The following is a 23199-nucleotide window of genomic DNA, read 5'->3' as shown; positions in this document are numbered from 1 at the left end:
CTCCAACATAATATAATACAAATCCTTATCAACCTACATCTCAATTGATTTCCTTAATTCTCACTAATCAAATCTCTTTATAACTCCTTCAATCTTTCCAAACCTAACCTACCAGCCATTAATTAATCCAACACAAGAGCATCCAACTACAACGAATCCCTCTACATGCTTCCATGTGCTCTAAACTAAACATGATCTAATATCCAATAACAACACTGATAGAACAGAGCACTAATAGAAGGATCTAGAGATACACCATCAAAGGAAACTCACCTCGAGATAGTGCCACAACTCAAGAGCTCACAGCCCCTACTCCCACTGTCCAAAATCTACAAAAATGCCTACACACCAATTCTTCCAAGAATCAATCTAGAACTCAATTGTATAGCAAAGAATTGCTAAAACTCCAATCCACAGTACAAGATTCACCTTAACAGAACCTTACCTCCTCATCCGACAGCTTCCACAGAACCCAGCCGCAAGAATTGGAGAAGATGAAGTCCTGCTCAAGGAAGATCCATCACTAGATTGATCCGAAGCATCCTCCATCCTAGATTAGGAAGAATATCACGAAAAGAAACAAATTCACATGAGATTCTTGAACTCACAGCATTACCCAATACTGCCCTTACCTCAATCGATCACCTCCAATGGTGTCGCGTGATCCACTCCCACTGGTGATGACCCAACTTGCCCTCCAATGCCCAGATCGAAGGGGAGAAGCGAAAGGGCTTGATCGGCCTTAGCCCCGCCGTGCCCTAGCCACTGGATCACCATCACTTGCCAGCAAGAAACAGCCATCGAGACGCCTACTACGCCGGAGATAATCGATCCCCTTCGATATCCAGCGGCTCTTCCTCCGGCGACTCAACGAGGCTACGATCGGGGTGGAGATCGCGCATCGTCGGCGTTGGGCGTTCGCACGAGAGAGGAAAGGGAAATCGCGAGGGAGGGGGAGGCTCGGCCGAGACACGCTGGAGGAGATTGCTGCCGGCAGTCGCGAGCTTGGCGTCGTTGAGGCGAGAAATCGCCGGAGAAGGGTTTCGGGCAGAGAGAATCGGGGAGGAGAATAAGGATCGGGAAAAATTTAATAAAATCCGAAATTTAAACCTAGGTTTGATTAATTAAAACCTAAGTCCATTCCCAAAACAACTCCCACTTAAATGGGTATCCAAACAGGCCTTATCCATACCTGTCGACCGATCCCCTCAAAACCCTCCGTACGAGCTCCGAAAAATTCCCAGAAAATTTCTAAAATTCTAAAAAAATTCGTTAAGGTTATTTGTCTATTTAACCTTATTATTTATTTGCCGTATATTACACTTTGAATTTAAAATAACATTGATTCCTCAAACAATATTATTTAAATTTACCAACACCTCAAACACCGTGAATTTTGCATGCCACGTTAGTGTGGACGTATACAAATTCAACATTTGTAAAAGGAGGGTTTTACCCATTAACTATCTTATCAACGTATCTTTATGACAAATAAAATTATCTCAAACACCGTTAATTTTGTATGCCACGTTAGTGTGGACGTATACAAAATCAATCATTTGTAAGAGGGGTTTTAACCCTTTAATTTTATTATCTTGTCAACCTAGTTTTATAACAAATTAATAGTTGGTTTCATTTGGTCATACAAATAATAGCAGTGACTCTGATGGGGAGGATACTATTAGATGTGTCTAAGTGTATACCATTACTTGACACTAAGTCCATTAATAAGATTATGCCCCTTCCGTTGGGGAAGATCACACGCTCTTAATTAACTTCCTATAGTCATCCTAAAATGGAAGTCCATTCTAGTGATCCACAAACAAGCTCATCCGTTATGGAGGAAGGCACTCGAGCCAACGCGCAAGCTTGTTTGCATCACTTACAAACCGTAATGGATACCATGGGATTTACTTAAAATCCTCTCCCACTTAGTTATTTATAAATGAGGAATTTTAACTATGCTAGCCTACTAAATATGTAAACCAACATGCACACAATATAAAAGCAATAAATAGAAAATCTAATTTTCAACAATTATGGCTTTTATCTCTAGTTATCCTCCATGTGTTGTCATCCCAAGCTGCCATATTTGGCCACCACTACTGGGTCTGTTGCATCCATCTTGCTCCTAGTTCATTGCGCCTCTGGTCCTCGAAGGTTCCACGCTTTGCAAGATTAGATCCATGACATAAATAGAATTTACATTTTGATCCTATATTCCATAAAAGGAATGTACATGTATCTAGATCAAAATAAAATCCTAATAAAACTAAATACAGCTCCTGTATTTTAATATAATCATGCACACACAATAAAATGCCCTTGACATGTCCAGGTCCAATCACACATAATAACTATAAGCCATAATAGTTGGATCCTATCCATAAAGTTAGCACATCCTACTATTAACTTGCCTAAATTATGTATGACATGTGCATAATTAAACTAATACCAAATACACAGAGACAAAACCCTAGCTCGATACCAATTGTTGGTTGCTACTCGGAAAGCCTAGAGGTTCCACTGTAAAAATTTTGTACAAAGGTCCGAACCTTTTCCTAGCTACCATGTGTTCTTTTAAATTAAATTTTGAATCGCTTTTGGAACTTAACACGTTTGATCCAAAACTTAATCTATTTGTTCTTTTAGGTTTTGACTTGGATCTCTGTTAGCATGTATACTAAAAGCCTACCTTATGTTATAAATATTAATTAAATAATAATCCCATTGGTCAAATGTCTTCTTGGATATGGGAGCAACCACCACCGACTAGACAAAACCTTTTATAGAAATCTAATATTTAATTTCCTAAAATAACTTTAGGTTAACCGAAAAGAAGAATCAAATCACAAGGAAAAATAAAACAAAAGAACACAACTTCGAAAACATATTCGAAATACTAGAATCGTAAGCCTCTTGTATTTGGTATTATTTCCATAAATAACTAGCATGATGCGGAAAGAAAAATTACTAGTTATACCTTTTAGAAAGACCTCTTGATCTTCTACCGTATTCCTCTTCTAACCTCGGACGTTGTGTGGGCAGCGATCTTCGAGATGAGAATCCACCAAGCACCTTCTTCTCCTTTCTTCAAGTTTCGACCAAGCCTTTCAAAAGATGAAGATCTTTTCCACCAACCAAGCTCCAAGGGATACAAGCTTTCTCTCTTCTTCTTCTTCTCAAGTAGTATCCGCCGGATCTCCAAGCCAATAGAGAAGGTTCGGCCACCACCAAGAGGAAGAAAGGAAGAGGTTGGCCGCCACAACACCAAGGAAAAGAGGAGAGAAATAATAGAGGTTGTTGTTCTATGAAGCTTCTCTACCCCTCTTTTATAATCCTTGGTCTTGGCAAATAAGGAAATTTAATTAAAAACTTCCTTAATTCTTTTGCCATGAAAAGGAAAAATTTATTTAATTAAAACAATTTTCCTTTTCTCAATTTACATGGCGGCCACCATCAAGCTATAAACAAGGAGAGTTTTAATTAAAACTTCCTAATTTGTCTCAGAAATTTATAAAATTTCTCCAATAATTTAATCCCTTCATGATTGGTTTATAAAAAGGAAATTTAATAAATTAAAATCTTTCTTTTAAACATGTGGATAAAAGAAAGTTATCTCTAAAATTAAAATCTCTTTTAATCTACAAATAAGGAAAGATATCAAATCTTTTCTCAATCTTTTGTAGAAACTAATAAAAGAGAATTATTAATTTTAAACTTTCTTTAAATCATGAACATGGTTAAAAGGAAAGTTTTCTTAAAATTTAAAATCCTCCTTTAATCAACAAATAAGGAAAGATTTCAAATTTTAAACTCTCTTTTAAACATGTAGATGATTTACAAATAAGGAAAGTTTTACCAAAAATTAAAACCATCCTTTTAATCTACAAATAAGGAAGAGATTAATCTCTTCTCTTAATCTTTTGTAGAAAGTTATAAAAGAAATTTTAATTTTAAACTCTCTTTAAAATCATGATATCCACATAAGAAATAATTTTAATAAAATCCTTTTAATATTCTAGTGGCCGACCACCTAAGCTTGGGACCCAAGCTTTGGCGGACCACCTTAACTCATCCACTTGGTCTTGGCGGCCTAGCTTGGGTTCCAAGCTAGCTTGGCGACCCATTGGATGGGTAAGAAGGTGGGTATCGGTGGGTATAAATCTCTATATACTAGAGGCTACGATAGGGAATGAGAGGAGGAATTGTGGTCTCCCGATGATATTAAGCATCCCGTGTTCCCCAACACAACTAAAATTCATCAATAATAATTCATTCCACTAAAGAACTATTATTGAACTACGCACAATCCCAAATTACATTTGGGCTCCTTCTTATTATGAGTGTGTTAGTCTCCACGTGTTTAAGATAACAAATGTCCACTAATTAAGTAAGTTCTTGACAACTCACTTAATTAATATCTAGCTTCAAGTAGTACCACTCAACTTCATCGTCATGTCGGACTATGTCCACCTCAGAGTTTAACATGACAATCCTTATGAGCTCCTCTTGGGGATATTCTCAACCTAGATCACTAGGACACGGTTTCCTTCTATAATCAACAACACACTATAAGTGATATCATTTCCCAACTTATCGGGCTTATTGATTCATCGAACTAAATCTCACCCATTGATAAATTAAAGAAATAAATATCAAATATATGTGCTCGTTATTATATTAGGATTAAGAGCACACACTTCCATAATAACTGAGGTCTTTGTTTCTTTATAAAGTCAGTATAAAAGAAACGACCTCTAATGGTCCTACTCAATACACTCTAAGTGTACTAGTGTAATTATATAGTTAAGATAAACTAATACCTAATTACACTACGACCTTCCAATGGTTTGTTCCTTTCCATTATGGTCGTGAGCTACTGTTTATAATTTATAAGGTACTGATAACATGATCCTCTGTGTGTGACACCACACACCATGTTATCTTCAATATAAATTAATTGAACAACTACATTTATCATAAATGTAGATATTTGACCAATGTGATTCTTATTTCTAGATAAATGTTTATACCAAAAGCTAGGCTTTTAGTATACACTCTAACACTCTCCGACTTCGTCCGGTCCAGAGAACGAGCTGCCGAGCCCTCTCTGACCTAGTCCGGAGAACGAGCTACCGAGCCCTCTCCGACTTCGTCCGGTCCAGATAACGAGCTGCCGAGCCCTCTCTGACCTAGTCCGGAGAACGAGCTACCGAGCCCTCTCCGACTTCACGTGCCAAGTATCCGTACTTCCACATGATCAACCTTGATCATTAATCAGTCTGAGTCTAATTAATATCTGATTCAAACTTAAATCCATGTCAACATCAAAACAACTGCCAGGTCAGACTGTAGCAACACACACAACGTCCGAGGTTAGAAGAGGAATACGGTAGAAGATCAAGAGGTCTTTGTCTTCAAAAGAAAGGTATAACTAGTAATATTTTTCCGCATCATGCTAGTTTTATTTCTTTGTAAAAATACCAAATACAAGAGGCATGCGATTCTAGTATTTCGAATTTATTTTCGATGTTGTGTTCTTTTGTTTTTTTTCCTTGTGATTTAATTGTTTTTTTTTGTTGACCTAAAGTTATTTAAGGAAATTAAATATTAGCTTTCCTTAAAAGGCTTTGTCTAGTCGGTGGTGGTTGCTCCCATATCCAAGAAGGCCATGTGTCTCGCCACGTCAGTACTGGAAGCCAATTTTGGAAATTAATATTTAATAGAATTAATAACTTAGGTGATTTGGATCGAAAGTGTTAAGTTCCGCAGGAGATCCAAGACTAAACCTAAAAGAACAAATAAATTAAACTTTGGATCAAACGTGTTAAGTTCCGCAGGCGATCCAAGTTTAATTTAAAAGAACACATGGTAGCTAGGAAAAGGTTCAGACCTTTGTACAAAATTTTTGTACAGTGGAACCATTAGGTTTTCCGAGTAGCAACCAATAATTGGTATCAGAGCTAGGGTTTTGCCTCTGTGTATTTGGTATTAGTTTAATTATGCACATGTCATACATAATTTAGGCAGATTAATAGTAGGATGTGCTAACTTTGTGGATGCAGGATCCAACTATTATGGCTTATAGTTATTATGTGTGTGATTGGACCCTTGGACATGTCAAGGGCATTTTATTGTGTGTGCATGATTGTATTATAAAATACAGCAGGAGCTGTATTTAGTTTTATTAGGATTTTATTTTTTGATCTAGTTACATGTACATTCCTTTTATGGAATATAGGATCGATGGATGTAAATTTTATTTTATGTTCGATCTAGTTTACATGTACATTCCTTCGAGGAATATAGGATCGAAAAATGTAAAATTCTATTTATGTCGCGGATCGAATCTTGCAAGGCGTGGAACCTTTTGAGGACCAGAGGCGCAGCGGAACAAGGAGCAAGATGGATGCAACAACTAGACCCGGTGGCGGTAGTCTAAGATGGCAACAGCTAGGGTTGGCGACACACGGAGGACAGCAATAGATAAAAGGCATAATAGTTGAAAATTAATTTTTCTATTTATTGCTTTTTATGCTGTGTTGTGTGTGCTTGTTAGTATGCATGCTAAATAGGCTAGCATAGTCAAAATTCCTCACTTTAAATAACTAAGTGGGAGAGAGATTTATTTTTAAATAAATTCCACGGTCTCCATTACTGGTTTATAAGTGATGCAACAAGCTTGCGCGTTGGCTCTGAGTGCCTTCCTGCATATCGGATGAGCTTGTTTGCAGATCACTAGCTTAAACTTCCATTTTGGATGGCTATAAGAAGTTAATTAAGAGCGTGTGATCTTCCCCATCGGAAGAGGCACAATCTTATTAATGGACTTAGTGTCAAGTAATGGTATACACTTAGGCACGTCTAATAGTATTCTCCCCATCGGAGTCACTGCTATTGTTTGTGTGACCGAAGAAAACCAACTATTAATTTGTCAAATAAATAGGTTGACAAGATAATAAAATTAAAAACTCCTCTTACAAATGTTTGATTTTGTATACGTCCACACTATCGTGGCATACAAAATTCACGGTGTTTGAGGTAATTTTATTTTGTCATAAAGATTTATTGACAAGATAATTAATGGGTAAAACCCTCCTCTTACAAATGTTTAAATTTTGTATACGTCCACACTATCGTGGCATGCAAAATTCACGGTGTTTGAGGTGTTGGTGAATTTAAATAATATTGTTTGAGGAATCAATGTTATTTTAAATTCAAAAAGTTTTGACCAAATATTTGATCAAAGACAGATCAACTATTAATTTTATTCGTCATAAAGTAAAGTTGACGAGATGATAAAATGGATAAAATCTCCTCTTTGATTTTGTATACGTCCACACTATCGTGGCATACAAAATTCATAGGGATTTTAAAAGAATTGATCTTGACCAAATATTTTTGTGATTCTTAGGAATTAAAATGTTTGTCAATCCCCTAGTTGTTATACTATAGAAAAGACTTAGTAGTTCCAATTGTAATGATTAGAAATAGGACTTGGACATTAAGGTAGACTGTCTTCTTAGAACTAAGAACAATTTAGGTGTATTTAATTCATTAGTTGAAACATGTTTAGTGGTGTTATCTACCAGAACCTGGAATGTAGATACAGATGCCATTAATCATGTCTGCAATTTATTGCAGGGTTCCAGGAAACCCGACAACTAAATGAAAATAAAAACACCGTCCACATGAGCACTACTACAAAAGTAGCAGCTGTGGCAGTGGGAGAGGTTTATTCTCTAATAGGAATAAAATATGGATTATTAGAAATTGTCTTTACATACTAAGTTTAGAAAGAACCTGATTTTAGTTTCTAAACTATTATAGAATAGATATTGTGTCTATTTTGATAACAAAGTTGTTATCAAGAAAAATAGGGAAGTTATCTATTCTGGTATGTTGGTTGACAATTTATAATCCAATAACTCCCACGATGCAACAAATGGAAATTAGTAACACATCTTCTAACTTTAAGAGAAAGCAACCTTCAGAAATAAACCAATTATATCTTTGGCATCTAAGGCTAGGTTATATTAACTTAAGTAGGATTCATTGGTAGCTGATGAACTTTTGGGTTCATTAGTAGTGGAAATCTTTCCAACTTGCGAGTCTTACTTGGAAGGAAAAATAACCAAGAAGCTTTTAAGTCTAAGGGGTATAGAGCCAAAGATATGTTGGAATTAGTTCATTCTGATTTGTGTGATCCTATGACTATCCAGGCAAGAGGTAGTATCGAATATTTCGTCTATTTTATAGACAACTATTCAAGATACAAATACATTTACCGCAAGACTAAGTACTTTGATTAGTTCAAAGAGTACAAGGCTGATGCGGAGAAACGTCAAAGTAAAAGTATCAAGACACTACGGTGAGATCGTAGTGGCAAGTACCTCTTGGGAGAATTTAGGAGTCACTTATCAAAAGTAGGGATTCAATCCCAACTAACTGCACCTGGTACACCCCTACAGAATGGTGTAGAAAAAGGAAGGTATAGGACTCTTTTGGAAATAAGTAGATTGATGATGAGTTATTTGGAAAATTACCAAATTCATTTTAAGGATATACTCTGGAAACAGAAGTGAACATAGTACCTTCTAAAGTCAGAACTCTCTACTCATATAGAATTGCTAAATAGGCATAAGCCTATTTTGAAGCATATTCGGATTCGGGTAGTCCAACAAATATGCTGAAGAGAGACAATGATAAGTTGGATAGGAATTCACTTGTTTGTAAGTTATCCTAGACAAATGAAAGTAGGTTTATAGTCTTAAAAATCAGAAGGTCATTGTTAGCATCAATGTGTTAGCTAGAGCCCTAGAGCCAATCATTTGATGATTGTATTTTGGACTTGTTGTATCATATTCTATATATAAATAAAGGTATTTGGTTTTGGTTATTATACTTACTTATATTGGTGCCAAATAAACTAAGTATAATAACGTCCTTGAGTAGAAGGTTCTTACCTATATCAATCGATTGGTTGAATTGATAGTGAGATGATATAGGGAACACTACTCTTAATCATTCCTAGTCGAGTATTAACATTCAGGGACAATGTTAATGTAATAAGACTAGCATGTAGGTCAACTTGATGACTTGATCTCATAAGTCATGGATATAGAGATATCAAGTTGACACATGGGTATACATTAGAGAATGTATACTGAATGACCCGCCATGAGAAAGTATCATGGATCGTTATATGAGTGTCATATACTTTCTCATGTGGCTATTAGTATGACTACTAGTCCTTGGACCTGAAGTCACCATGGATCCCTATATAAGAAGTTATGTACTTTGGTTTCGTCAAACGTCACCCGTAACTGGGTGGACTATAAATGCGATTACTGGGTATGTAATGAATTATGCAAAGGGATGTGAGTGATGTAGATGAGATTTGTCTCTCCTATATGACGGGAGTGACATCGATATTCTTGATAGAGTGAGACCACGAAGTGCATGGCCATGTCCAAATGAGTTAATATAGGATATTGAGCTCATTTGATTTAGTGAGTCTACTTGGAGTTCAAGATTTAGATTGATTAGAGGATGACACGGTCTATGCCTCATATTGATCAATCTAGATGTCTAGGATAGAAGCACACTTGTCATATTTTGTGAGGAGTCACAATTAGTAGTCACAAGGTGATGTTGGATCTCAATATTCTTGTAACTTGGGTAGTAATGATGTGTTGCTAGATACCGCTCATTACTTATGCTCCTAAATAGGTTTAGGGGCATTGTCAACGTTACAAGAACCTATAGGGTCACACACTAAGGACAATTAGATGGAGATTAGGTTCATATGATGAACCAAGAGGATTAGATTCATTTGATGAATCAAATTGGATTAAGAGTAATCCTAATTGGGCTAACTTGAGTTGGACTCAAGTTGATTCATGTGTTCAATGAGTCTAATTTAGATTATAACTCATTGAATCAATTTAATTAAATGAATTAGATTTATTATATTAAATTGGCTTGAATTAAATGGTTGGATTAGATCAACCATGAGAGAGATTAAGTCAAGTTTGACTTGACTTGAGAGGAAGAGAAAGAGTCAAGTTTGACTTGACTTTTTGCCACATCATTAGTGAGTTGGCAAGATGTGAACCAATGATGATGCTCCACATCATCATGATTAATTAAGTGAGATGCCACCTCATGGAGGTTACAATTCTTCACTTTAATGGCTACACATTAATTGCACTTAATGCAAAATGGGAGTTACATTCTTTTGAATGTGGCCGGCCACTAGGGTGTGGTGTGGAATGAATTTTTCATTCATGTGTGCATTCACTCTCTCTTCTTTCTCTCAAGCTCTCCCTCTCCCTCTTCTCCTCTCTTGCCGTGACCTATCAAGGTGCTAGCACACCTTCGTTTAGGTCTTCTCCACCTAATTAGATCGTGTGGATACTTCTAGAGGAGTATCTATTTTGATACTCTTGAGATCCGGCACCGTTTGGACGAGCGGGAACGCGAAGGGCTTCGCTTCAAAGGTATAACCCTTTTTTATGTAGATCTAGGAGTAGATCTCGGCAGAAACTCGTATTCATAGTTTTCAAAATTTTTCTTTGCACGAATTTGTTGGCTTTGGGGCTTTCGGGGTTTCCGCGACGCGAAAACGCGGTTTTTGCGGCCCGAAAAACCCAACACAATGATCAATTTTTAGAAAAGGACTATATAATAAACCACAAGCCCATAAGTAAATTTGTTCTTAAAGAAATTATAAAGGACATGTCTAATCTAGTACCAACTGTACAAGATGAAATATCACAAGAAACTGCAACATGTATCACAATTGATACACAATTATAGACAGTACATCATCGTAGTGGGAGGGTTGTCAAACAACCAAAAGGATTCATGTTTTGGGAAAGTTTTTGGACTTGATCCCAAATGAACATGAGTCTGATCCCGGAAATATGATGAAGCACTCCAAAATAAAGATGCAGCATCTTGGCAAAGAGCAATGAATACAGAATTAGAATATATGTATTCTAATCAAATCTGGAAGCTTGTAGAACCACCAGATGGTGTAAAAGCCATTGGGTGAAAATATGTCTACAATATGAAAAGATGGATAGACAGGAAGGTGGAAACTTTCAAAGCAAGGCTTGATGAAAAAGGAAACTTTTTCATTGGTAGTCATGCTTAAGTCTATCCGGATTCTTTTATCTATTTAGCAAGTGGATGTCAAGACAGCATTCCTTAATGGAAGTCTTGAAGAAAGCATCCATACAAAACAACCAGAAGGGTTCATTGCAAAGGGCAAAGAGCATTTTGTGTGCAAGCTCAATCAATCTATGGACTGAGGCAAAGCTTCAAGGTCTTGGAACATCCGGTTTATCAAAGGAATCCTGACCTATGGATTTATTTAGTAACCGGATAAGTCTTGTGTATACAAAAGGTGTGATGGAAACGTGATGATATTTCTTGTACTATACGTAGATAACATTTTTGGTAGTTGGAAACAATATCAAAATGTTGTCAGAAGTAAGGGTATGGTTGTCCAAACAATTCGATATGAAGGACTTGGGAGAATGAATATATTCTTGGGATCAAAGTAATAAGTGATCGCAATAAAAGAATATTTTAATTATCTCAAGCCTCATATATCGAAAAAATCCTTGCTCATTTTAAGCATGCAAAACTCCAAGAAAGGTTTCTTATCTTTTTAGCATGGAGTAACTTTATCTAAAGAAATGTCTCCGTAGACATCAAAGGAGATAAAGGACATGAAGGCAGTTCCTTATGCTTCGGCTGTAGGAAGCCTAATGTATGCAATGCTGTGTACGAGACTGGATATCTATTTTGCCGTGGGCATAGTTATTAGATATCAAAGCAATTCTGGACAAGGACATTGATCTGCGGTAAAGCATATATTGAAGTACCTTAGAGGCACTAGAGATTATATGCTAGCTTATAAGGCAGATAATTTGTTTCCTGTGGGTTGCATGGATTTTAATATCCAATCGAAAAGGGACAATAGTAAGTCAACCTTGGGGTTTTGTGTTTACTTTAGGGGGTAAAGTCATAATTATAGAAGAGTGATAAGCATAAGTGTTTTTCTGGACTCCACCATAGAAGCTTAGTAGCCTCTGAGGTAGTCATAAAAGCTGAATGACTCAATAACCTCAAGATAGACTTAGATATGATTTCTGGTTTGTCCAAAGATTATTACAATTTATTGTAATAATATTGGTGCAGTAGCAAACTCGAAGAAACCATAAGTCTATAAGGCAAGTAAACACAATAGAGCGCAAGTACCACCCAATACAAAGGAGGAAAAGTTGCTGCTGCCTAGATTACATCAGACGATGACCTATAGATCTTTTCACTAAGGCCTTTAAGGCAAGACTTTTGAAATATTGGGAATCAGATGTATGGCAGTAGATATGGCAGCTTAGTCTTTTAGTATAAGTGGGAGATTGTTAGGATGTATACTAAAAGCCTAGCTTTTGGTATAAACATTTATCTAGAAATAAGAATCACATTGGTCAAATGTCTACATTTACGATAAATGTAGTTGCTCAATTAATTTATATTGTAGATAACATGGTGTGTGGTGTCACACACAGAAGATCATGTTATCGGTTCCTTATAAATTATAAACAGTAGCTCACGACCAAGATGGAAAGGAACAAACCATTGGAAGGTCGTAGTTAATTAGGTGTTAGTTTATCTTAACTATATAATTACACTGGTACACTTAGAGTGTATTGAGTAGGACCATTTGAGGTCGTTCCTTTTATACTGACTTTATGAAGGAACAAAGACCTCAGTTATTATAGAAGTGTGTGCTCTTAATCCTAATATAATAACAAGCACATATATTTGATATTTATTTCTTTAATTTATCAATGGGTGAGATTTAGTTCGATAAATCAATAAGCCCGATAAGTTGGGAAATGATATCACTTATAGTGTGTGTTGTTGATTATAGAAGGAAACTGTGTCCTAGTGATCTAGGTTGAGAATGTCCCCAAGAGGAGCTCATAAGGATTGTCATGTTAAACCCTGCAGGTGGACTTAGTCCGACATGACGATGAAGTTGAGTGGTACTACTCTTGGAGCTAGATATTAATTAAGTGAGTTGTCAGTAACTTACTTAATTAGTGGACATTTGTTATCTTAAACACAGGGAGACTAACACACTCATAATAAGAAGGAGGCCAAAATGTAATTTGGGATTGGTGCGGTAGTTCAATAATAGTTCTCTAGTGGAATGAATTATTATTGATAAAATTAAGTTGTGTGTTCGGGGCGAACACGGGATGCTTAATTTTATCGGGAGACCAAAACCAATTCCTCCTCTCGGTCCCTATCGTAGCCTCTTAATTATAGAGTACTATACCCACCTATACCCACCTTCTTACCCATCCCATAGGGGCCGGCCAAGCTAGCTTGGAGACCAAGCTAGGGCCGGCCAAAGTTTGGTTCATGGGTGCTTCAAGGTGGCCGGCCCTAGCTTGGGTTCAAGCTTGGTGTGGCCGGCCCAAATTAAAATAAAAGGATTTTTATTTTTAAAATTTTTCTTATGTGGATAACATGATTTAAAAGAGAGTTTAAAAATTTAAATCTTTCCTTTTATAAGATTCTACAAAAGATTAAGAGAAGAGCTAAATCTCTTTCCTTATTTGTAGATTAAAAGGTTGATTTTAATTTTGGTAAAAATTTTCCTTTTAACCATGTTCATGATTTAAAAGAAAGTTTAAAAATTAATAATTCTCTTTTATTAGTTTCTACAAAAGATTAAGAAAAGATTTGATATCTTTCCTTATTTGTAGATTGAAAGGAGATTTTAATTTTTAGAGATAACTTTCTGGAAATTATCCACATGTTTAAAGAAAGGTTTAATTTATAAAATTTCCTTTTAACCAATCATGAAGGGATAAAAATTATTGGAGAAATTTTTTATAAAATTTCCGGAAGCAAATAAGGAAGTTTTAATTTGTGTTTAAAATTTTTATTTGCTTGGAGATTTGGTGTGGCCGGCCATTATAGTAATGAGATGAAAAATTAGTTTTAATTAAATAAATTTTTCCTTTTCATGGCAAAAGAATTAAGAAAGTTTTTATTAAAATTTCCTTATTTGCCAAGACCAAGGATTATAAAAGAGGAGGTAGAGGAGCCTTCAATGGGGAACAACCTCTATTCTTTTCCTCCCTCTCTTTCTTGGTTTTGGTGGCCGGCCCTATTTCTCTCCTCTCCTCTTGTTGGCCGAAACCTATCTTCTTGGTGGAGCTCTTGTTTGTGGCCGGATCAAGGAAGGAGAAGAAGATGAGAAAGCAAGCCTCGTCTCTAGCATCCCTTGGAGCATTGGTGGTGGTCGAAATTCTTCATCCCTGAAGAAATTTATTGTGGCCGAAATCTAGAAGAAAGCAGGAAGGTGGAAAGGTGGTTCTCATCTCGGAAGATCATTGCCCACACAACGTCCGAGGTTAGAAGAGGAATACAGTAGAAGATCAGGAGGTCTTTGTCTTCAAAAGAAAGGTATAACTAGTAATATTTTTCCGCATCATGCTAGTTTTATTTCTTTGTAAAAATACCAAATAAAAGAGGCATGTGATTCTAGTATTTCGAATTTATTTTCGATATTGTGTTCTTTTATTTTTTTTCCTTGTGATTTGATTGTTTTTTTTTGTTGACCTAAAGTTATTTAAGGAAATTAAATATTAGCTTTCCTTAAAAGGCTTTGTCTAGTCGGTGGTGGTTGCTCCCATATCCAAGAAGGTCATGTGCCTCACCACGTCAGTACTGGAAGCCAATTTTAGAAATTAATATTTAATAGAATTAATAACTTAGGTGATTTGGATCGAAAGTGTTAAGTTCCGCAGGAGATCCAAGTCTAAACCTAAAAGAACAAATAAATTAAACTTTGGATCAAACGTGTTAAGTTCCGCAGGCGATCCAAGTTTAATTTAAAAGAACACATGGTAGCTAAGAAAAGGTTCAGACCTTTGTACAAAATTTTTGTACAGTGGAACCATTAGGTTTTCCGAGTAGCAACCAACAGGAATAACCACCACCGCCTAGACAAAGCCTTTTAAGGAAAGCTAATATTTAATTTCCTTAAATAACTTTAGGGCAACCAAAAAGAACAATCAAATTACAAGGAAAAGAAAAATAAAAGAACACAACATCGAAAACTAATTCGAAATACTAGAATCGCATGCCTCTTGTATTTGGTATTTTTACATGAAGATAAAACTAACATGATGCGGAAAATAATATTAGTTATACCTTACTTAGTAGATAATGACCTCTTGATCTTCTACCGTATTCCTCTTCTAATCTCGAACGTTGTGTGGGCAACGATCTTCCGAGACGAGGACCACCTAGCACCTTCTTCTCCTTCCTTCAAGTTTCGGCCAAGCTCAAAGCTTCCAAAGGATGAAGATCTTTTTCCACCAACCAAGCTCCAAGGGATGCAAGCTTTCTCTCCTTCTTCTCCAAGCTAAAATCCGGCCACCACTTGATCTCCAAGGAGGATGAGAGGTTCGGCCACAAGGATGGAGAGAAGAGAAAGGGAAGAGGCCGACCACACCAAGGAAGAAAAGAGGGAGAAAATAATAAAGGTTGTTCACCTTGAAAGCACCCAAAACCCCCTCTTTTATAATCCTTAGCTTTGACTAATAAGAAAATTTAATTACAATAAAATTTCCTTAACTTTCCTTGACATGAATTAATTAAGAAAAATTAAATAAAATTTCCTAATAGATCATGTCATGGCCGTCCACCTTATGGAGAGCAAACAAGGCAATTTTCAATCAACAATTAAAATTCCTTATTTGTCTTCGGAAATTTTAAAAATAAAATTTCCCTTTAAAATCCCTTCATGGTTGATAAAAAGAAATTTCTATAATTTTAATCTTTCAACATGTGAATAATTTACAAAGATGAAAAATAAAATATCCTTCCAATCTACAAATAAGGAAAGAGATTTAATCTCTTTCTTTAATCTTTTGTAGAAACTTATAAAAGAGATATTTTAATTTTTAATCTCTCCAATAAATTATATCTTCCACATAAAAAAAATTAAAATTAAAATTCTTTTCTAATTTAATAGGGCCGGCCACCTAAGCTTGGGTTCAAGCTAGGACCGGTCACCCATGGATCAAGGCTTGGCCGGCCCTAGCTTGGTCCTCAAGCTAGCTTGGCCGACCCCTACAACATGAGTATGAAGGTGGGTATAGGTGAGTATAGTACTCTATAAATAAGAGGCTACGATAGGGACCGAGAGGAGAAATTGGTTTTGGTCTCCCGATAAAATTAAGCATCCTGTGTTCGCCCCGAACACACAACTTAATTTTATCAATAATAATTCATTCCACTAGAGAACTATTATTGAACTACCGCACCAATCCCAAATTATATTTTTGGGCTCCTTCTTATTATGAGTGTGTTAGTCTCCCTGTGTTTAAGATATCGAATGTCCACTAATTAAGTGAGTTACTGACAACTCATTTAATTAATATCTTAGTCCAAGAGTAGTACCACTCAACCTTATCGTCATGTCGGACTAAGTCCACCTGCAGGGTTAAACATGACAATCCTTATGAGCTCCTCTTGGGGACATTATCAACATAGATCACTAGGACATAGTTTCCTTCTATAATCAACAACACACACTATAAGTGATATCATTTCCCAACTTATCGGGTTTATTGATTTATCGAACTAAATTTCACCCATTGATTAATTAAAGAAATAAATATCAAATATATGTGCTTGTTATTATATTAGGATTAAGAGCACACACTTCCATAATAACTGAGATCTTTGTTCATTTATAAAGTCAGTATAAAAGAAAGGACCTCTGATGGTCCTACTTAATACACTCTAAGTGTACTAGTGTAATTATATAGTTAAGATAAACTAATACCTAATTACACTACGACCTTCCAATGGTTTGTTCCTTTCCATTTTGGTCGTGAGCTACTGTTTATAATTTATAAGGTACTGATAACATTATCTTCTGTATGTGACACCACATACTATGTTATCTATAATATAAATTAATTGAACAACTACAAACAAATGTAGATAATTTGACCAAATATGATTCTTTATCCAAAATAAATGTTTACAAAAGCTTAGGCTTTCAATATACACTCTAACAATCTCCCACTTATACTAATGACTAAGCTGCCATATCTGTTGCTATATTCTAATTCCCATCCCCTCCACATGCCGATCGAAAGCTTTTGCTGGAAGGGCCTTAGTGAAAGGATCTGCCAGGTTATCTGCTGATGCAATCTTGGCGATGACAACTTCTTCTCGCTTCACGATATCTCGTATCAGGTGGTACTTGCGCTCTATATGTTTTCTTGCCTTATGGGCTCGTGGTTCCTTCGAGTTTGCAACTGCACCGCTATTATCACAATAAATTGTGATGATTTTGGGCAAACCAGGAATCACATCTAAGTCCATTAGAAAGTTCCTGAGCCATACTGCTTCTTTAGCTGCCTCAGAGGCTGCTACATACTCAGCTTCCATGGTTGAGTTCGAAACGCATTTCTGCTTAACACCCCTCCATGCAATGGCTCCACCTCCTAAAGTAAACACATAGCCTGATGTAAACTTACTGTTGTCCCTATCTGATTGGAAATCTGAATCCCACTGGAGCAAATCGTGCTTGGTAAACTAGCATATAATCTCTAGTCCTTCTCGGATACTTTAATATATGCTTTACGATAGTCCAATGTGGGTTACTCTGATATCTGCTAACCATGCCCACGACAAAACAGATATCAGGTCTCGTACACAACATTGCATACATTAGGCTTCCTACAGCCGAAGCATAAGGAACTGCTTTCATGTCCTCTATCTCCTTTGATGTCTTCGGAGACATCTCTTTAGATAGAGCTACTCCATGCCTAAAAGGTAAGAAACCTTTCTTGTAATTCTACTTGCTAAAATGAGCAAGGATTGTATCTATATATGAAGCTTGGGACAGACACAACATTCTTTTCTTGCGATCCCTTATAACTTTGATTCCAAGAATGTGTGCACAATCTCCTAAGTCATTCATATTAAATTGTTTGGACAACCGTACCCTTACGTCCGATAATACCTTGACATTGTTGCCAATTAACAAAATATCATCTACGTATAGTACAAGAAATATCACCATGTTTCCGTTACACTTCTTGTATACACAAAACTCATCTGGACACTGAATAAATCCATATGACTGGATTACTTTATTAAACCGAATGTTCCAAGACCTTGAAGCTTGCTTCAGTCCATAAATGGACCGATTGAGCTTGCACACTATATGCTCTTTGCCTTTTTCAATGAACCCTTTTGGTTGCTTCATATGGATGTTTCTTCAAGACTTCCATTAAGGAAAGCTGTCTTGACATCCATTTGCCAAATCTCATAATTCATATGAGCAGCAATGGATAAGAGTATCCGGATAGACTTAAGCATGGCTACCTGTGAAAAGGTCTCCTCATAATCGATTCCCTCTTTCTGAGTGTACCCTTTCGCAACAAGCCTAGCTTTGAAGGTTTCTACCTTCCCGTCTGTCCCTCTTTTCCTTTTGTAGATTCACTTGCATCCAACGGCTTTTACACCATCAGGTGGTTCTACAAGCTCCCAGACCTTATTAGAGTACATAGACTCTATTTCAAAATTCATTGTCTTTTGCCAAGATACTGCATCTATATCTTGGAGTGCTTCGTCATATGTTCGGGGATCAGGTTCATGTTTACCCGGGATCAAGTCCGAAGACTCTCCTAAAAACATGAATCTCTCAGGTTCCCCCACAACTCTCCCACTGTTGGTTGCTACTCGGAAAACCTAGAGGTTCCACTGTACAAAAATTTTGTACAAAGGTCTGAACCTTTTCCTAGCTACCATGTGTTCTTTTAAATTAAATTTTGGATCGCCTGCGGAACTTAACACGTTTGATCCAAAACTTAATCTATTCGTTCTTTTAGGTTTTGACTTGGATCTCCTGCGGAACTTAACACGTTCGACCCAAATCACCTTAAGTTATTAATTCCATTAAATATTAATTTTCATAATTGGTTCCCAGTACTGACGTGGCGAGGCACACGACCTTCTTGGATATGGGAGCAACCACCACCGACTAGACAAAACCTTTTATAGAAATCTAATATTTAATTTCCTAAAATAACTTTAGGTTAACCAAAAAGAACAATCAAATCACAAGGAAAAGAAAAAACAAAAGAACACAACATCGAAAAACATATTCGAAATTCTAGAATCGTAAGCCTCTTGTATTTGGTATTATTTCCATAAATAACTAGTATGATGCGGAAAGAAAAATTACTAGTTATACCTTGTAGAAAAACCTCTTGATCTTCTACCGTATTCCTCTTCTAACCTCGGACGTTGTGTGGGCAACGATCTTCCGAGATGAGAAACCACCAACCACCTTCTTCTCCTCCTAGCTAGGTTCGGCCACAAAGAAAGAAGCTTCACCAAGGAAGAAAATCAAAACACCAACCAAGCTCCAAGAGATTCTAGCTTCCTCTCCTTCTTCTTCTTCTTCTCCAAGTAGTATCCGGCCACCACAAGAGCTCCAAGCCTTTGAGAGAGGTTCGGCCACCACAAGAGGAAGAGAGGGAGATGATGATGATGGCCGGCCACACCAAGAAACAAAAGAGGGAGAGAAAATAATAGAGGTTGTATCTAATGAAGGCACCCCTACCCTTCTTTTATATTCCTTGGCCTAGGTAAATTAGGAAATTTAATTACAATAAAAATTTCCTAAATTTCCTTGACATGATTTAATTGAGAAAAATAAAATAAAATTTCCCAAATCAAAACCAATGGCCGGCCACATCAATGAAGGAAAAAATTAGACAAGTTTTAATCAACAATTAAAACTTCCTAATTTGTTTCCGGAAATTTTAAAAATAAAATTTCTCTTTAAAAATCTCTTCATGGTTGATAAAAGGAAATTTCTATAATTTTAATTTTATCAACATGTGAATAATTTTAAAGAGAAAATAAAATATCTCACCAATCTACAAATAAGGAAAGAGATCTAATCTCTTTCTTTAATCTTTTGTAGATCTTTTACAAGAGAGATATTTTAATTTTAATTCTCTTTAAATTATTTCTTCCACATAATAAAAATTAAAATTAAAATTAAAATCCCTTTTAAATTTAATTTGGCCGGCCCCCACTAGCTTGGGTTCAAGCTAGGGCCGGCCACCCACCTAGGCCGGCCCTAGCTTGGTTCCCAAGCTAGCTTGGCTGGCCCCCTATTGGTGGGTATAGAAGGTGGGTATAGGTGGGTATAGAACTCTATAAATAAGAGTACGATAGGGACGAGAGGAGGAATTGGTTTTGGTCTCCGATAAAATTAAGCATCCGTGTTCGCCTAGAACACACAACTTAATTTTATCAATAATAATTCATTCCACTAGAGAACTATTATTGAACTACCGCACCAATCCCAAATTACATTTTTGGGCTCCTTCTTATTATGAGTGTGTTAGTCTCCGTGTGTTTAAGATATCGAATGTCCACCAATTAAGTGAGTTACTGACAACTCATTTAATTAATATCTAAGTCCAAGAGTAGTACCACTCAACCTTATCGTCATGTTGGACTAAGTCCACCTGCAGGGTTTAACATGACAATCCTTATGAGCTCCTCTTGGGGACATTATCAACCTAGTATCTCTAGGACACAGTTTCCTTATATAATCAACAACACACACTATAAGTGATATCATTTCCCAACTTATCGGGTTTATTGATTCATCGAACTAAATCTCACCCATTGATAAATTAAAGAAATAAATATCAAATATATGTGCTTGTTATTATATTAGGATTAAGAGCACACACTTCCATAATAACTGAGGTCTTTATTCCTTTATAAAGTCAGTATAAAAGAAACGACCTCAAATGGTCCTACTCAATACACTCTGAGTGTACTAGTGTAATTATATAGTCAAGATAAACTAATACCTAATTACACTACGACCTTCTAATGGTTTGTTCCTTTCCATTTTAGTCGTGAGGTACTGTTTATAATTTATAAGGTACTGATAACATCATCTTCTGCATGTGACACCACATACTATGTTATCTACAATATAAATTATATGAACAACTACAAACAAATGTAGATAATTTGACCAAATGTGATTCTTTATTCAAAACAAATGTTTACAAAAGCTTAGGCTTTCAGTATACACTCCAACACCCACTACGACGGAACACCGTCTGTGGTTGTGTATCATGTGTGACACGTGTTGCAGTCTCTTGTGGTACTTCATCTTGTAATGTTGGTACTAAAGTAGACGTATCCTCTCTAAGTTATTCTAGAACAACTTTGCTACTGGGCTTGTGATCCATTATATAGTCTTCTTCTAAAAACTGGGCATTGGTGCTAACAATGACCTTCTGGTCTTTATGACTATAAAATAAACCACCTTTCGTTCCTCTGGGATAACCCACAAACACGCGAACTTCTGTACGAGATTCTAACTTATTAGCATCTGGTTTCAGCACATGTGCTGGACTACCCCAAATCCGAATATGTCTTAGACTGGGTTTTCGCACATTCCACAATTCTGTGGGAGTAGAAGATACTGATTTAGAAGGTACTAAGTTCAGAATGTGCGCTGCCATTTCCAGATCGTATCCCCAAAATGAATTTGGTAATTCTGAATAACTCATCATCGATCTAACCATCTCCATAAGAGTCTTATTCCTTCGTTCTGCCACACCATTCTGTTAGGGTGTACCAGGTGCGGACAATTGAGATTGAATCCCGGCATCTGATAAGTAATTCCTAAACTCTCCTAAGAGGTATTCGCCACCACGATCAGATCGTAGTGTCTTGATACTTTTACCTAGTCGTTTCTCCACATCAGCCTTGTACTCTTTGAACTTATCAAAGCACTCGGACTTGCGGGGCATTAGGTAAATGTATCCGTATCTTGAATAATCGTCTATAAAAGAGACAAAATATTCAAAACCACCTCTCGCCTGGATCGACATAGGACCACACAAATCAGAATGAACTAATCCTAACACTTCTTTGGCTCTATACCCCTTGGCCTTAAAAGGCCTCTTGGTCATTTTACCTTCCAAGCAAGATTCACAAGTTGGAAAATTTTTCAACTCTAATGAACCCAAGAGTCCATCGGCTATAAGCCTTTGAATCCTACTTAAGTTAATATGACCAAGCCTTAGATGCCAAAGATATGCTTGGTTCATTTCCAAAGGTTGTTTTCTCTTATTAGTGTTAGAAGATGTGTTATAAATTTCCATATTTTGCTTTGTGGGAGAAATTAGATTTAAAGTATATAAATTGCCAACTAATGCACCAGAACAGATAATCACTTTATTTCTCTTTATAACTACATTGTTATTAAAAGAAACAGAATATCCATCCAAAAACAGTTTAGAAACTGAAATTAAATTCTTTCTAAAACTGGGTACATAAAGACAATTTCTTAAAACTAATTTTCTATTTCTATCAAAAGATAAGTAGACGTCTCCCACTGCAACAGCCGCCACCTTAGTAGCATTGCCCATGTAGATGGTTATCTCCCCTTCATATAGTCGTCGGGTTTCCTGAAACCCCTGCAAAGAATTGCAGACATGATCAGTGGCTCCCGTATCTACACACCAGGTGCTGGTAGATAACACCGCTAAACATGTTTCAACAACCAAAGCATGAGATATACCTTTGTTGTTTTGATTCCTACGAGGACAGTCCGCCTTCCAATGTCTTGACTGCTTGCAGATGAAGCACTTGCCCTTCGGCTTCTTCACTCCAGCTTTAGGTCCTGTACTCTGAGATTTATTCACTTTCTTTGCTGAGCTAACTTGTTTCTTCTTCTTCTTTCCTTTTGGTTTAGAAGTAGAACCATTTTTAGCATAGTGAATCTGAGAATTGTGATGAAACAAACCTTCTGCTGCCTGAAGTTCTGTCAATAGTTCCGCCAATGAATATACCCTTTTATTCATATTGTAATTCAGGCGAAATTGCTCAAAACTTCTAGGTAGCGTCTGGAGGATCATATCGATCTGGGTTTCCCCATCAATTTCTCCTTCAAGGATTTGTATTTCATTCAGATAAGTCATCATCTTTAGGATATGATCCCTCACAGGAGTACCCTCTTGCATGGTGGCCGTCATTATCTTTCTCATGGCTTCTTGCCTAGAGGCCCGATCCTAGTGACTAAAG

At 36.5% G+C, this 23199-nt stretch overlaps 1 long non-coding RNA gene across 1 annotated transcript; it reads right to left on the bottom strand.

The window, feature by feature from the left end:
- Positions 1 to 252: 252 nt before the first annotated feature.
- On the bottom strand, positions 253 to 861 carry LOC122028284. Its single transcript, XR_006124692.1, has 3 exons — positions 633 to 861; positions 446 to 550; positions 253 to 341 (listed from the first exon to the last, which is right to left on the bottom strand). It is a non-coding gene; the product is annotated as an uncharacterized LOC122028284 (long non-coding RNA).
- Between the last annotated feature and the right edge of the window lie 22338 nt (positions 862 to 23199).

The sequence above is a fragment of the Zingiber officinale genome, chromosome 10A, assembly GCF_018446385.1.
Source record: "Zingiber officinale cultivar Zhangliang chromosome 10A, Zo_v1.1, whole genome shotgun sequence".
Classification (NCBI taxonomy): domain Eukaryota; kingdom Viridiplantae; phylum Streptophyta; class Magnoliopsida; order Zingiberales; family Zingiberaceae; genus Zingiber; species Zingiber officinale.
This window is presented reverse-complemented; position numbering and strand designations above follow the sequence as displayed.